The 17,474-nt window shown below is 44.8% G+C and overlaps 1 pseudogene; it reads left to right on the top strand.

Annotated features, from left to right (window-relative positions):
- The window catches only part of LOC123771518 (probable glutamate receptor), a 146,041-nt pseudogene that overhangs the window by 7,061 nt on the left and 121,506 nt on the right, over positions 1-17,474 (top strand).

Below are 17,474 nucleotides of genomic sequence, written 5' to 3'. Positions count from 1 at the left end.
TTCTCGAACCGCTATGCAAAAGAGGAACGGTGCAAGTGGGTCACCCTGTTGAATTTCCTCTGCTGAGGTAACTTCATGTTTGCCAAACAGGAGGGTTGAGTCTTTGCTGTAGCCTGCTGACACAAACGGGAGAATGCTTGGGCAATGTTCCTGGACTGCAGTGAGGATTGCTTCCCTTTTGACCGAGTTGAAAGCGTTTTTAAAATCTAATTTTACTACTGCCTGGTCTTCAGTAAGAGAGCTAATGTAGGCTCGTGCAGCATGAGCCGCTGCTTCACAGCCTTGGGGGACTCCAAACCCCAGCTGGTTGGGTTGCAGCATGGTGGCTGCTTCCATTCGGATACTTCTGACAGCAGCCCTTGCAACTAGGCGGCGAAGGGTATTACCAACGGCAATGGGTCTGATCCCTCCCCCCTTCTTTTTCAGGGCACATAGGGATGCACCAAAGAAGAATGGTTTGATTTCATCAGGGATTAACCCGGCGAGGCAGTTGTTGACAAACGTTGTGATTTCTGTCAGGAGCGCTTCTGCAGCTGGGCCAAGAACAGGGTTCACCATTTCCTTCACATGTTGAGGTCTTACCCCTGTGTAGCCTCCTGAGGAGCCCGGGGGAAATGAAACGATAGCTTTATAAACCTCTGACTCTCGGAGGACGAGAGGTTCCAGGTTAGGGGCGAGCCTGACCTGTGGGGGAGGTTCACCTACGGCCCTGAGGGGGTGTTTTTCTCTCAGTGCTTGGGCTGTGGTTTCATCACTGGGCAAAATTTTGTCCTCACTTGTGATCAACCTGAGTGCCCCGACTGTATTGCCCTCTTCAATTTTCTTGCTGACTTGGGTACCTAATTTTCTGTTGTCGCTGATTGTCGTACTTGGTCTGCCTCGGCGGTGTTTGGTGTGTTTGGGGAGGCGGACTAGGTTGTCAGACCTAGGAAAATCCCTAATTGTTTTATTGACGGATGAGGCCAGTGTCTTGCCTCCTCTGTCTGGTACACCTAAGCATGCATTGCCAAAAAGTAACAGATTGTGCCAGGCTTTGATGGTATCAGGTGCATCAAGGTTATTTGACCCTCTGTTGACTTTTGCGATGAGGTCCGTGTATTTCCCGGCAGCAAATGGGCGAGAGGCCTTTGGGTTGTGGGTGAGTGTCCAGGTTGACGTTGCTTTAGTTGCCTCTAGCAGGTCGTCTGTTGCAATGTAATCTGTTGCGATTTGTACTGGTGCAACAGGCTCCTGAGTGCTGCCTCCTCCCACGGGAGGCCTCCCTGACCCAGGACAGTCACCATGCTGGCGTATGACTCTGGAGACAGAGTTGATGCTGACGTTGCTCCCACAAACACTGCATGTGCCTCTCCTTTGATTGGCTTCGGGAGGGGTGAGCTGGCTGGTAGCGGCTTCTTCTGCCATCCCCTTAGGTAAAGTGACTGTCACCTTGCACTGGAGTATTTGTCTCTCCCTCCTGGCTGGGGAGGACGAGGTTGTCCCCTATACTATGTGTCATGTCTGGGCAGAAGTCTGGGGTGGGTCGGCTCGTGGAGGTGGTGGGTGGGGGTTGGGAGGCTGCGCTGGCCCGGTCTGGGGGGGGGGGCGGGGAGGGGAAGACACTGCACCACTCGGAGGGGGGGGGGGGGAGACACTACACAAGTGGAGTGGGCGAGCGGGTGTCGGAAAATCCGACACCATTTAATAATCATACAGATAATAGCTGTATTACCCACAAGTTACCCATAGAAAACGTAACTTGTAGTGGAATTACCATCTAAAGAAAACGGGATATCATCACCACATACTATTATAATTCACCACCTATTATGGTGGGAATTATTCTTAAATACATTAGTCTTTGGACTTTACCATCATAAAACATCTTATATAAATTAACTTAATTATCAATATTAAAGTAGAGTAAATGTGACCCTTCTATCACTTTCTGAAATCTGGACAAAGTAGGCCAGGCGTGAGGGAGGAAGGAGGGAGCCATTGTTGTGTCACCTCCGAGACGTGTGGAGCAAATTTAGCTCCTATCATATCTGGACAATGTCGGCCAGTAACGTCAATAGTATGGAGTGTTAAACAGCCATTGTTTATATTGAGACCAGAGGCTCACACGGGAGCAAATTCGGCTCCTGTTAATTTTACTTGGACGTAGTGTTATGGAAACCAAAGGTACCATCTCCAACACGATGTCTACAATTCAAGTTAAGTGTTCTTTCCGAAACCCATGTATCTTTCATTTATGGCCATTAATGTCATTATATAGGGTGAACCGGTTAGAGCACGTGGAAGCCTCAAACTAAAGGTAATTAAGCCAGGTCTTCATGTTCCATGTACAGTTTTCTCTGAAATACTTGTCATATATAGGATTCTGGCTTCACAGCTAGCGCACTTTTGACAGGTCAAGACGAGGAAGCAAGATTTGTGCACCAGTTACTGGGTGATATGGAAGCTACCTCAAAGAGGATAATTTGGTGTCTTCACCCTAGTTATACCTGGTGGACTAACCTGCTGTACTATAAGATAAGGAACCTCTTCAATGTATGTAGTTAATTCTGCAGTTTGATTGGCTGCATATATATTAATTTAATAAACCCCCCTAATGTGTAGAGGATCGATTTGTGAGATTATGAGATTATTGCAGAAATACAGTCCACTTATCATTATACAAATTGCTATCGAAGTATATAAATTAACGTAAATATAAATTCATATAAATTAAATAAATATAAATCTCACAGGTCGGTTCCCACAGCGGGAGACACTACACTCACTGGGGGGGAGGCACCACACTCAGGGGGTGGGGGGAGGCACTACACTCACTGGGGGGGAGGCACCACACTCAGGGGGTGGGGGGAGACACTACACTCACTGGGGGGAGACACTACACTCACTGGGGGGGAGGCACCACACTCAGGGGGTGGGGGGAGACACTACACTCACTGGGGGGAGACACTACACTCACTGGGGGGGAGGCACTACACTCAGGGGGTGGGGGGAGGCACTACACTCACTGGGGGGAGACACTACACTCACTGGGGGGGAGGCACCACACTCAGGGGGTGGGGGGAGACACTACACTCACTGGGGGGGAGGCACTACACTCAGGGGGTGGGGGGAGACACTACACTCACTGGGGGGAGACACTACACTCACTGGGGGGGAGGCACTACACTCAGGGGGTGGGGGGAGACACTACACTCACTGGGGGGGGGAGGCACTACACTCAGGGGGTGGGGGGGGAGGGTTGATGTGGCACGTAACACTTGGATAATTTCCTTTTGTCACTAAACACTGGTGAATGTGTCCTGGCTCACTGGGTGTGGTGCTCTCAACACGATACTCACAATGGTCCAGTCATCACAGGACTGGACTCAACTTATCTTTTTCAAGCACTTATTGGCACACTGGTGACCCAGTCTCTTGACCCCACCACATGTGTCCTTCCACCCTTTCCTGGTGAGGGAGCCGTAGGGCGTGTGACGTGTGTGGGCGTGGGCTGACGGTGGGCGTGGGGTGGCGGTGGGCGTAGGGTTGCGTGGGGTGACGGTGGGGTCCTACCACCCCCTTTTTTATGTTGTACACTTTATTATACTTTATTATACATAGTTATACAGTTACATATATGATTGTTTACAAAAAATAAACATTTAGAGGAAGTAAGAGAAAGCTTGTATCCTAGAGGGTGTAAATTTCTTCAAACTCCTCCGACGCCGGGCAGGAACCGAGGACACAGCGGGCATTCCCACTCTGGATCGCGACATGTAGGTGCTGGAAGAGAAAACTTGCCACCCTAGGGTCTCTTGTAGTGTCAACGAGCCTGGAATCAAGGTCCCTAAGAAATCTTCTTGCACTCTCTCCCCATTCGACTTGGGTTTCAGATCGTATTGGAACGAAGGTCCAGTCTCTGTGGTGTAGTGGTAAGACATTCGTCTGGCGTTCCGCGAGCGCTTTGTCATGGGTTCGTATCCTGCCCGGGGAGGATTTACTGGGCTCAAATCCTTAACTGTAGGTTCTGTTTAACTCAACAGTAAAATGGGTACTTGGTTGTAAAAACGATTCTTCGCGGCGGGGATCGTATTCCAGGGACTTGTCCGAAACGCTACACATACTAGTGGTTATACAAGAATGTAACAACTCTTGCATATAACTCAAAAAAACAAAAAAAATTGTACCGATGATCTAATTCTTTGTACTTGGCTGATATGTATCTGCCTCTGTGTGTCGCCGCGCCTCCTGCTTGGCCGGCAGAGAGGTTGGTGTATGTGGTTGCCAGGGTGGATACACAAGTATCGTCCCACGCCAACTGTCTGCCACACAGATAATAGAGTAACATCACTAAGAAAATAAATAATGTTAGAGATAAATTACAATACTTTTAGCAAATACTTAGTCTTCCAGTGTCGTCGGGCCAGGTGCTTATGTAACATATATTACATATAATTAATAGTTCTTACTCTCTCTTCTATATCTTCATATTTCTATCCAACTGTAATATATTATCACTTTTTTCCTAAAATTGAAAGTAACTTTAATAAATATTTTAGCAGTTTGAGGGCTAATATTTCCAGAAAAAATTATGTATTCCCCCGTTTCTGAAATAATTTCCATTGCTTTTCATACATATTCAAAGATACGGCTGCTTTATTCTGATTAAATCTAAAAAAACGGTGTATATATATATATATATATATATATATATATCTATTTTATATCAACAGAAAATTGAGTGTCAATGTGTGATGACATGCTAAATAAATATCATATTAAATGCCCAAATGTTAAATATATTTGGATTTAATTAAATAAAAAAAAGTCTTGACATTTAAATTGAAACATTGTGCATCAGTAGTAGTAGTAGTAGTAGTAGTAGTAGTAGTAGTAGTAGTAGTAGTAGGCATCCTTCAGTCTAAGACTATGGAGTTGCGCCCTGACAGGGCGCAAAGCCTGGGTAGGTAGATATGGAGGAGAATGCAGTGCATTAGTCTGCAGTAAATAACCGACATGTGCAGGTGAAGGACCAGCTGGCGGCGCCTTGGGGAGTGGCAGTGTTCGAGGTGTCAGCGGAGGGTCACGACGATAACGTGACGCTGACGGAGCTCTCCCGGGTGGTCGGCGAGGCTCGGCGGGTAGGTCACTCTCACATTACTGCTGATGCTGGTAGGTCACTCTCACCTTACTGCTGGTGCTGGTAGGTCAGTCTTGCATTACTGCTGATGCTGGTAGGTCACTCTCACATTACTGATGATGCTGGTAGGTCACTCTCACATTACTGCTGATGCTGGTAGGTCACTCTCACATTACTGATGGTGCTGGTAGGTCACTCTCACCTTACTGCTGGTGCTGGTAGGTCACTCTCACCTTACTGCTGGTGCTGGTAGGTCAGTCTTGCATTACTGCTGATGCTGGTAGGTCACTCTCACATTACTGATGATGCTGGTAGGTCACTCTCACATTACTGCTGATGCTGGTAGGTCACTCTCACATTACTGATGGTGCTGGTAGGTCACTCTCACATTACTGATGATGCGGGTAGGTCACTCTCACATTACTGCTGATGCTGGTAGGTCACTCTCACATTACTGCTGGTGCTGGTAGGTCACTCTCACATTACTGCTGGTGCTGGTAGGTCACTCTCACCTTACTGCTGGTGCTGGTAGGTCACTCTCATATTACTGCTGATGCTGGTAGGTCACTCTCACATTACTGCTGATGCTGGTAGGTCACTCTCACATTACTGCTGATGCTGGTAGGTTACTCACATTACTGCTGATGCTGGTAGGTTACTCACATTACTGCTGATGGTGGTAGGTCACTCTCACATTACTGCTGATGCTGGTAGGTCACTCACATTACTGTTGATGCTTGTAGGTCACTCTCACATTACTGCTGATGCTGGTAGGTCACTCACATTACTGCTGATGCTGGTAGGTCACTCTCACATTACTGCTGATGCTGGTAGGTCACTCACATTACTACTGATGCTGGTAGGTCACTCTCACATTACTGCTGATGCTGGTATGTCACTCTCACATTACTGCTGATGCTGGTAGGTCACTCTCACATTACTGCTGATGCTGGTAGGTCACTCTCACATTACTGCTGATGCTGGTAGGTCACTCTCACATTACTGCTGACGCTGGTAGGTCACTCTCACATTACTGCTGATGCTGGTAGGTCACTCTCACATTACTGCTGATGCTGGTAGGTCACTCTCACATTACTGCTGATGCTGGTAGGTCACTCACATTACTACTGATGCTGGTAGGTCACTCTCACATTACTGCTGATGCTGGTATGTCACTCTCACATTACTGCTGATGCTGGTAGGTCACTCTCACATTACTGCTGATGCTGGTAGGTCACTCTCACATTACTGCTGATGCTGGTAGGTCACTCTCACATTACTGCTGATGCTGGTAGGTCACTCTCACATTACTGCTGATGCTGGTAGGTCACTCTCACATTACTGCTGATGCTGGTAGGTCACTCTCACATTACTGCTGACCCTTGTAGGACACTCTCACATTACTGCTGATGCTGGTAGGTCACTCTCACATTACTGCTGACGCTGGTAGGTCACTCTCACATTACTGCTGATGCTGGTAGGTCACTCTCACATTACTGCTGACCCTTGTAGGACACTCTCACATTACTGCTGGTGCTGGTAGGTCACTCTCACATTACTGCTGACCCTTGTAGGACACTCTCACATTACTGCTACTGCGGGTAGGTCACTCTCGCATCAATATTGAGGCGGGTAGGTCACTCTCACATCACTACTGAGGCGGGAAGGTCTCTCTCACATCACTACTGAGGCGGGTAGCTCACTCTCACATCACTACTGAGGCGGGTAGCTCACTCTCACATCACTACTGAGGCGGGAAGGTCTCTCTCACATCACTACTGAGGCGGGTAGGTCACTCTCACATCACTACTGAGGCGGGTAGGTCACTCTCACATCACTACTGAGGCGGGAAGGTCACTCTCACATCACTACTGAGGCGGGTAGGTCACTCTCACATCACTACTGAGGCGGGTAGGTCACTCTCACATCACTACTGAGGCGGGTAGGTCACTCTCACATAACGTCTACCATGTTGACGTCAACAGGTGCGGCAGGTGTCATGGTGCGTGACGGTGGTGGTGGTGAGCGACGACCTCGCCTTCCTCACCGCCTTCGCCCAGTTGTCCCTCAAGGGCCGCCTCCTGGTGTGGTCGACGAGGCTCCTGGTCGTCACCCGCCTCCCGCTCCACCACCTGCAGGTCCTCCACACACTCCTGTCTAGCAGGAACGCCATCTTGGTCCACCTTAATGATACTACAACCCGTTTTAAGTAATTATTAGTAAAAAAATATACAAACTTTCGAATAAAAAAAAGTTCTATTTGCATTATAATTTATTCTATGAATTCAGATTTAAATTTTAATGAAAGTTGCATGTATGTAGTAAATTGTTTGTGCTAAGGATATACTATGCAGCAGGATTCAGATTTCAGCAAATGCAAATATTGTTAATTATGAGTACTTGTTCTTTCCTAACCAAAGAGGAGCCGTGGATTTAAACTGTTAATAAAAGTACAGCGTGGTCTTTCCACACTTTTCATTTCCATAAATTTATTTGCAAAAGATAAATTGCTAAATTCCCTGAATGAAAGATCTATCTTCCTACCTTCGAAACAAAAAGTCTTGAAAATTACAAAAGAATTTGTAGGATAAAATTACCTGACCTTATTAACTTCCGATGCGCACAATATACCCATCTGTCTCTCAGGAACATTTGAGAGATGTTGGGCATACAGTGACTGTGTACACATAATGTACATGCCTCTCTATGCATGGCTTTGTGGTGGAAAGAGAAAGAGAACCCGGACACAGAGCTGTGAACGTAAACGTTAAGAAAAGGAAGGAGGGAATTAGATTCCCATTCAACTTTGAAATGGATAGGAGCCAGATTGTTAAGAGAGGAAAGGCTGGAAAAGGCTAAGGTCTTGGGGCCATAAAGCAAAAATGTCATTAACATAGCGAAGCCAGAGAGAGACGAGTATCAATAGAAGGACGAAGAACAGTTTCGAAGTATTCCATGTAGAAATTGGCAAGTACAGGGAAGAGAGGGGAACCCCCTATGACTTCTATGAAGTTCTGAGAGTGACAAAGGTGGACAAGAGAAAAAGTGACAAAGTAAGGCGTCAGAGTTTTAGCTAGCTAGGATGCAAGAGGATAGCATATCCACCAACACATCGGCAGCATAATCAATATATATATATATATATATATATATATATATATATATATATATATATATATATATATATATATATATATATATATATATATATATTATATATATATATATATTTATATATATTATTAAATATGACCGAAAAAGTAAGATTAATAATTCTAACACGAATTTTCTCAATCTTTCGTACATTACGCTTCACTGTTGGAGGTAAATCAAAAATCACTTCTCCAAAATTCATTTTTATTTCTAGTCTGACGCGACACGGGCGCGTTTCGTAAAACTTATTACATTTTCAAAGACTTCACAAATACACAACTGATTAGAACTTACGTATCTCTGATTTTATATCTACATTTGAGTGAGGTGGGAGGGGTGATGTGGCATTAACACAAGACAGAACAAGAGGGGATATTAATAGGGTATTAAAAGTATCAACACAAGACAGAACAGAAACAATGGGTATTGAATAGAAGTGTTTGTAGAAAGCCTATTGGTCCATATTTCTTGATGCTTCTATATTGGAGCGGAGTCTTGAGGTGGGTAGAATATAGTTGTGCAATAATTGGCTGTTGATTGCTGGTGTTGACTTCTTGATGTGTAGTGCCTCGCAAACGTCAAGCCGCCTGCTATCGCTGTATCTATCGATGATTTCTGTGTTGTTTACTAGGATTTCTCTGGCGATGGTTTGGTTATGGGAAGAGATTATATGTTCCTTAATGGAGCCCTGTTGCTTATGCATCGTTAAACGCCTAGAAAGAGATGTTGATACAACTGTTGTCTTGCCTATATACTGGGTTTTTTGGAGCTTACAGTCCCCAAGTGGGCATTTGAAGGCATAGACGACGTTAGTCTCTTTTAAAGCGTTCTGTTTTGTGTCTGGAGAGTTTCTCATGAGTAGGCTGGCCGTTTTTCTGGTTTTATAGTAAATCGTCAGTTGTATCCTCGGATTTTTGTCTGTAGGGAAAACGTTTCTATAAACAATATCTTTCAGGACCCTTTCCTCCGTTTTATGAGCTGTGGAAAAGAAGTAAGAAGTTGAACTCTGTAGGGTAAGGCAGGTCCTAGTCAATAACGGCTTCTCCAATGGTTTCATCGAAGACATCATAAGAAGGAAAGTGAAAAGCCATGCAACCTCTGAAGAGACAACTAACACAACACCTATACCCCCTATTAGACTATTTTACAGGAACTTCTTTTCCACAGCTCATAAAACGGAGGAAAGGGTCCTGAAAGATATTGTTAATAGAAACGTTATCCCTACAGACAAAAATCAGAGGATACAACTGACGATTTACTATAAAACCAGAAAAACGGCCAGCCTACTCATGAGAAACTCTCCAGACACAAAACAGAACGCTTTAAAAGAGACTAACGTCGTCTATGCCTTCAAATGCCCACTTGGGGACTGTAAGCTCCAAAAAACCCAGTATATAGGCAAGACAACAACATCTCTTTCTAGGCGTTTAACGATGCATAAGCAACAGGGCTCCATTAAGGAACATATAATCTCTTCCCATAACCAAACCATCGCCAGAGAAATCCTAGTAAACAACACAGAAATCATCGATAGATACAGCGATAGCAGGCGGCTTGACGTTTGTGAGGCACTACACATCAAGAAGTCAACACCAGCAATCAACAGCCAATTATTGCACAACTATATTCTACCCACCTCAAGACTCCGCTCCAATATAGAAGCATCAAGAAATATGGACCAATAGGCTTTCTACAAACACTTCTATTCAATACCCATTGTTCTGTTCTGTCTTGTGTTGATACTTTTAATACCCTATTAATATCCCCTCTTGTTCTGTCTTGTGTTAATGCCACATCACCCCTCCCACCTCACTCAAATGTAGATATAAAATCAGAGATACGTAAGTTCTAATCAGTTGTGTATTTGTGAAGTCTTTGAAAATGTAATAAGTTTTACGAAACGCGCCCGTGTCGCGTCAGACTAGAAATAAAAATGAATTTTGGAGAAGTGATTTTTGATTTACCTCCAACAGTGAAGCGTAATGTACGAAAGATTGAGAAAATTCGTGTTAGAATTATTAATCTTACTTTTTCGGTCATATTTAATAATATATGTCTACAGGAAAGACTGCTACCAAAATATACTAATATATTTATATATATATATATATATATATATATATATATATATATATATATATATATACATATTAAATAATAATGTAAATAATAGCATTTGATGGCCTCTTATAAGCCTTGAGGTAAATTGTGTTCCTCAGGCACAAGAATCTTCATTCTCTTCTGGGACATGAAACTTCGCCTTACACTTCACCCGGAATGAGTTATTCTTCTTGAATTGTGTGCTTTCACCTTCGGCTTCACTCGACAACTGTTCTTTCTTGACGAAACTATGGACCAACACTTATTGTTCCGTGAAGATTTTCTCTCATCTGGGATCAGGAACCGCCACCAACGATGCCACAAAACTACTCAACGCTGCTACCAACCAGAAGAACGCACGGAACTAACATAGGATTGCGGGTTAGGTCAATAATGATGCTTGCTCAATTCTCCGGCTATTGTGGTACCTCACAACTGTTCAACTAAGTGCACAATCGGGCATTCTGACACTTCATCACTGGGTAAATCCACCACCAGGTTGAGAAAATCCAGAGTGTTTCCACTTTCGAAGACTCCGGTACCACATAAACCGGATAACATTGGCAGCATATGGGACGCTGGCATATATAAGAACATCGTTTAGAAACCAATATCAAGATGCCTTCAAGGCGATCTACACAACATTTGTTAAAGCATTATTGGAATATGCAGCACCAGCATGAAATCCAAAACTTGTGTGGCATAATGCCAAAAATTGAAAAAAGTACAAAAGTTTTCAACAAGGTTGGTGCCAGGGCAAAGCTACGAACATAGGCTAATTAAACTAAATCTGACAACTATAGAGGATAGAAGGAACAAAGGAGGATTTGATCAGAACTTACAAGATACTGAAGGGAATATAATAGGTGAATAACAGATAGCGCTTTCAGACTGAGAGAAAGCAGGATAAGGGGACACAGGTGGAAACTGGAAACGCAAATGAGCGGAAGGGATGTAAGAAAGTTCTCGTACCCTGTACGGGTAGTTAACAAGTGAAATGCTCCAACAAAGTTGTGAAAGCCGCCTCCATCCACAATTTTAAGGTTTTAGGCCAGATTCGACAAATAATTTGAAATTTAGAGTATTTAAGTTGAAACGCAACAGGTACAAGGGTAGTAGGTGGGGCATAAAAAGCTAGACCACACTTACCCCGTGTACACTGATAGGTAAGCCCTCACCAACAACTGAGGTATTTCGCATATCCAGTGGCGTTGTGTCCGTCATATTGCCCTATTGACAACCGATGACATCATCGTGTCACGTCACGATAAAATCTATTCAGACTCTCAGTGTTAGAAGACAGTGGATAACCTAAAATATATATTAAACTTTCCTAACTATATTTTACGTTTTCCACAACAAATACATGACATTCCTTAATTGTAAACGAGAGAGGAATAACTCATGGTGTATGAGGTGTTATAGTGAACTGGAAATTTATAACCCAAGATACAAGTAATCATTCTCTCAGTGGAATATCACAAATGTAGAGAGCGCAGCAGCAGCAGAGACAAGAATGTGCAAGTAAACGGCAGAAAGTGCAAACCCATTACCCATCAGAGTTCCCTCAGGTACAACCACAACGGAAGGCACATTGACAGGACCCTAAAAAGATGAAACTAACCAAGTTATAATTGACGACAAAAGGGCAGCAAACACTGAATAAATACTCTGTATCAGTACTGACACTAGAAAACTGGACAACGTCCCAGTTTTCGTCACACAAATGTCCCAACGTCACACAAATGTTTGAAGCAGGGAAAGAGAACGAATTAAGGGTTATTCCCATAACTTAAGAAATTATCAGGAAAAGTGTTGACAAACTAAAAGATTTAAAAGCCCAAGGTGTGGATGGAATTCAATCAAAATCGTAAAAGAACTTCCAGACAAACTAAGTCTACCATTGAAACTCCTTAACAGAAAATCTCTGAACCAAGGGATAGTTTCCCTAGTTCGGAAATTTGTAAGTGGTAACCTATATTCAAAAATGGCATAAAAAGCTAAGCTGGAAGCTACCCTCTGATAAGCCTTACCGTATATATCTGCAAGCTCATGAAGAGAATCCTAAGGGAGGTAATCATTCACCATCTCACAGTGCACAATATATTAAAATCAAAGCAGCATGGTTTTGTTTCAAATAAATCCTGCCTTGCAAACCTGCACACATTTCAAGGAATGTAACCAGCTACTCAGACAAAAGACTTCCAGTAGATGTGTCATACATTACTTCCCTGACGCTTTGGATGACGTGTCACATGAAAGACTGGCAACGAAAGACTTGGAACCAATGGTAGAATACTAAAATGGATAAAAAACGGTTAAACAAAGAAAGCGAAGGATTGTCCTGAATGGAAACGAATTTAGAATATTAAAATCAAAATCATAACATCTTCTTATGGCACTATGATCGATGGTAAAGTAAGGAGTGAGAATGCTATTGAAGCCATAGAAAGAGATCGTTGTGAATTCCTTAATTGGTCGGAAGATTGGTAAATGTTTTTCAATATACAGTAGTAACAAGCAAGCCCTTGCAAGCCCAACTAACAAGAAGTCGGAGAAAAATACAGGAAAGTCCTCCTTGGGCCAAAGGGTGATACAATAAACAAACTCACCGAAAAACACCAAGTCCATATTAACGTTCCTGGACGAGGGGAATAAGGCCCAACCGAAGTTATTGGACTTGAGGAAAATGTATTGTCAGCAATTAAAGATATTGAAGAACTCGTTGCGTAACATCAGAAAAAGACCATTTAAAAGTCCATAGAAATCGGAGAAGAACACAGGAAAGTGATCCTTGGGCCAAAGGGTGATACAATAAAGAAACTCACCGAAAAACACCACGTAGAAATCACCGTTCCTGGACGAGGGGAATAAGGCCCAATCGAAGTTATGGGACTTGAAGAAAATGTATTGACAGCAATTAATGATATTGAAAAACTTGTTGCGGAACGTCAGAAAAAATTAAAACAATACAAAACAAAATGTAAAAAGGAATAAAAACCGACCCATCGTGAAGGGTGACGGTCTCGCTTTATGCAGGCCAGAGTTCAATCCCCGAGCGTCCTGGAGCGCTGGGGAGCACCATTCCTTCCCCCCGTCCCTTGAGGTTACCTTGAGGTGTTTCCGGGGCTTTGCGTCCCCGCGGCCCGGTCGTCGACGAGGCCTCCATCCCTAATCCTGATCCACTCCAAGTACTATAATAGGGATGATATAAGTGCAATGTGTGACTGACGGCTTGGCGCTTTTCCCTGACAAGTCCATTCCCAATCCTCACTGTGATCGTGGGTCTGCGGGTTCACCACCACCCATCGTCTGCGGGTCTGCGGGTTCACCACCACCCATCGTCTGGGAGTCTGCGGGTTCACCACCACCCATCGTCTGCGGGTCTGCGGGTTCACCACCACCCATCGTCTGCGGGTCTGCGGGTTCACCACCACCCATCGTCTGCGGGTCTGCGGGTTCACCACCACCCATCGTCTGCGGGTCTGTGGGTTCACCACCACCCATCGTCTACGGGTCTGCGGGTTCGCCACCACCCATCGTCTACGGGTCTGCGGGTTCACCACTACCCATCGTCTGCGGGTCTGCGGGTTCACCACCACCCATCGTCTGCGGGTCTGCGGGTTCACCACCACCCATCGTCTGCGGGTCTGCGGGTTCACCACCACCTCAAGCTAGTAGTTAGGTTATTTATTTATTTATTTAGTTATTATTTATTAATTTTTTATTGATTTAATTTTGATTTAATTTTAATTTTATTTAATTTTAATTTTATATTAATTTTATTTTTTTATTTAGTTATTTATTATTACTAATTTATTTATTTTTTATTTTTATAGTGTTGGTCGTAGTGGTCGTTGGTGGTGGTAGTGGTCGTTGGTGGTGGTAGTGGTCGTTGGTGGTGGTAGTGGTCGTAGGTGGTCGTTGGTGGTGGTAGTGGTCGTTGGTGGTCGTTGGTGGTGGTAGTGGTCGTTGTTGGTAGTGGTCGTTGTTGGTAGTGGTCGTTGGTGGTGGTAGTGGTCGTTGGTGGTGGTAGTGATCGTTGGTGGTGGTAGTGGTCGTTGGTGATCGTTGGTGGTGGTAGTGGTCGTTGTTGGTAGTGGTCGTTGTTGGTAGTGGTCGTTGGTGGTGGTAGTGGTCGTTGTTGGTAGTGGTCGTTGGTGGTAGTGGTCGTTGGTGGTGGTAGTGGTCGTTGTTGGTAGTGGTCGTTGGTGGTAGTGGTCGTTGGTGGTAGTGGTCGTTGGTGGTGGTAGTGGTCTTTGGTGGTGGTAGTGGTCGTTGTTGGTAGTGGTCGTTGTTGGTAGTGGTCGTTGGTGGTAGTGGTCGTTGTTGGTAGTGGTCGTTGGTGGTAGTGGTCGTTGGTGGTAGTGGTCGTTGTTGGTAGTGGTCGTTGGTGGTGGTAGTGTTCGTTGGTGGTAGTGGTCGTTGGTGGTGGTAGTGGTCTTTGGTGGTGGTAGTGGTCATTGGTGGTGGTAGTGGTCGTTGGTGGTGGTAGTGGTCGTTGGTGGTGGTAGTGGTCGTTGGTGGTCGTTGGTGGTGGTAGTGGTTGTTGTTGGTGGAAGTGGTTGTTGTTGGTGGTAGTGGTTGTTGGTGGTGGTAGCGGTTGTTGGTGTTGGTAGTGGTTGGTGGTGGTAGTGGTCGTTGGTGGTGGTAGTGGTCGTTGGTGGTGATAGTTGGTTGTTGGTGGTGGTGGACACGCAGGCCCGCACACTATTGCAGGTAGTTGTTAGTGTTAGTGGTGGTTGTTGTTGTTGGTAATGGTTGTTGTTGGTCGTAGTGGTTGTTAATTGTGGTAGTGGTTATTATGGTTGTTGGTAATGGTTGTTGTTGGTAGTGGATGCTGTTGGAGGTCGTTGGTGGGGGTAGTGGTTGTGGTGGTGGTAGTGGTTGTGGTGTACAAGATGACGATGGATAGGTCAGAGTGTAGTGTGTCTGCTGTACTGGTATTGTACACCATGGTAGTGTAGTGTGTCTGATGTACTGGTATTGTACACCATGGTAGTGTAGTGTGTCTGATGTACTGGTATTGTACACCATGGTAGTGTGGTGTGTCTGCTGTACTGGTATTGTACACCATGGTAGTGAAGTGTGTCTGATGTACTGGTATTGTACACCACGCTAGTGTAGTGTGTCTGCTGTACTGGTATTGTACACCATGGTAGTGTGTCTGTTGTACTGGTATTGTACACCATGGTAGTGTAGTGTGTCTGATGTACTGGTATTGTACACCACGCTAGTGTAGTGTGTCTGCTGTACTGGTATTGTACACCATGGTAGTGTGTCTGTTGTACTGGTATTGTACACCATGGTAGTGTAGTGTGTCTGCTGTACTGGTATTGTACACCACGCTAGTGTAGTGTGTCTGCTGTACTGGTATTGTACACCACGCTAGTGTAGTGTGTCTGCTGTACTGGTATTGTACACCACGCTAGTGTAGTGTGTCTGCTGTACTGGTATTGTACACCACGCTAGTGTAGTGTGTCTGCTGTACTGGTATTGTACACCATGGTAGTGTAGTGTGTCTGCTGTACTGGTATTGTACAGCACGCTAGTGTAGTGTGTCTGCTGTACTGGTATTGTACACCATGGTAGTGTAGTGTGTCTGCTGTACTGGTATTGTACACCACGCTAGTGTAGTGTGTCTGCTGTACTGGTATTGTACACCACGCTAGTGTAGTGTGTCTGCTGTACTGGTATTGTACACCACGCTAGTGTAGTGTGTCTGCTGTACAGGTATTGTACAGCACGCTAGTGTAGTGTGTCTGCTGCACTGGTATTGTACACCACGCTAGTGTAGTGTGTCTGCTGTACTGGTATTGTACAGCACGCTGGTGTAGTGTGTCTGCTGTACTGGTATTGTACACCATGGTAGTGTGTCTGCTGTACTGGTATTGTACACCATGGTAGTGTAGTGTGACTGCTGTACTGGTATTGTACACCACGGTAGTGTAGTGTGTCTGCTGTACTGGTATTGTACACCACGCTAGTGTAGTGTGTCTGCTGTACTGGTATTGTACACCACGCTAGCGTAGTGTGTCTGCTGTACTGGTATTGTGCACCATGGTAGTGTGTCTGCTGTACTGGTATTGTACACCACGCAAGTGTAGTGTGTCTGCTGTACTGGTATTGTACACCACGCTAGTGTAGTGTGTCTGCTGTACTGGTATTGTACACCACGCTAGTGTAGTGTGTCTGCTGTACTGGTATTTTACACCACGCTAGTGTAGTGTGTCTGCTGTACTGGTATTGTTCACCATGGTAGTGTGTCTGCTGTACTGGTATTGTACACCATGGTAGTGTAGTGTGTCTGCTGTACTGGTATTGTACACCACGCTAGTGTAGTGTGTCTCCTATACTGGTATTGTACACCACGCTAGTGTAGTGTGTCTGCTGTACTGGTATTGTACAGCACGCTAGTGTAGTGTGTCTGCTGTACTGGTATTGTACACCATGGTAGTGTAGTGTGTCTGCTGTACTGGTATTGTACACCACGCTAGTGAAGTGTGTCTGCTGTACTGGTATTGTACAGCACGCTAGTGTAGTGTGTCTGCTGTACTGGTATTGTACAGCACGCTAGTGTAGTGTGTCTGCTGTACTGGTATTGTACACCACGCTAGTGTAGTGTGTCTGCTGTACTGGTATTGTACAGCACGCTAGTGTAGTGTGTCTGCTGTACTGGTATTGTACACCATGGTAGTGTGGTGTGTCTGCTGTACTGGTATTGCACACCATGCTAGTGTACTGTGTCTGCTGTACTGGTATTGTACACCATGGTAGTGTGTCTGCTGCACTGGTATTGTACACCATGGTAGTGTTTCTGCTGTACTGGTATTGTACACCATGGTAGTGTAGTGTGTCTGCTGTACTGGTATTGTACAGCACGCTAGTGTAGTGTGTCTGCTGTACTGGTATTGTACACCATGGTAGTGTAGTGTGTCTGCTGTACTGGCATTGTACACCACGCTAGTGTAGTGTGTCTGCTGTACTGGTATTGTACAGCACGCTAGTGTAGTGTGTCTGCTGTACTGGTATTGTACACCATGGTAGTGTAGTGTGTCTGCTGTACTGGTATTGTACACCACGCTAGTGTAGTGTGTCTGCT

The sequence above is a fragment of the Procambarus clarkii genome, chromosome 76 (assembly GCF_040958095.1).
Source record: "Procambarus clarkii isolate CNS0578487 chromosome 76, FALCON_Pclarkii_2.0, whole genome shotgun sequence".
NCBI lineage: Eukaryota > Metazoa > Arthropoda > Malacostraca > Decapoda > Cambaridae > Procambarus > Procambarus clarkii.
The sequence above is the reverse complement of the archived record's forward strand: the minus strand, read 5'-3'. Positions and strand labels throughout refer to the sequence as shown.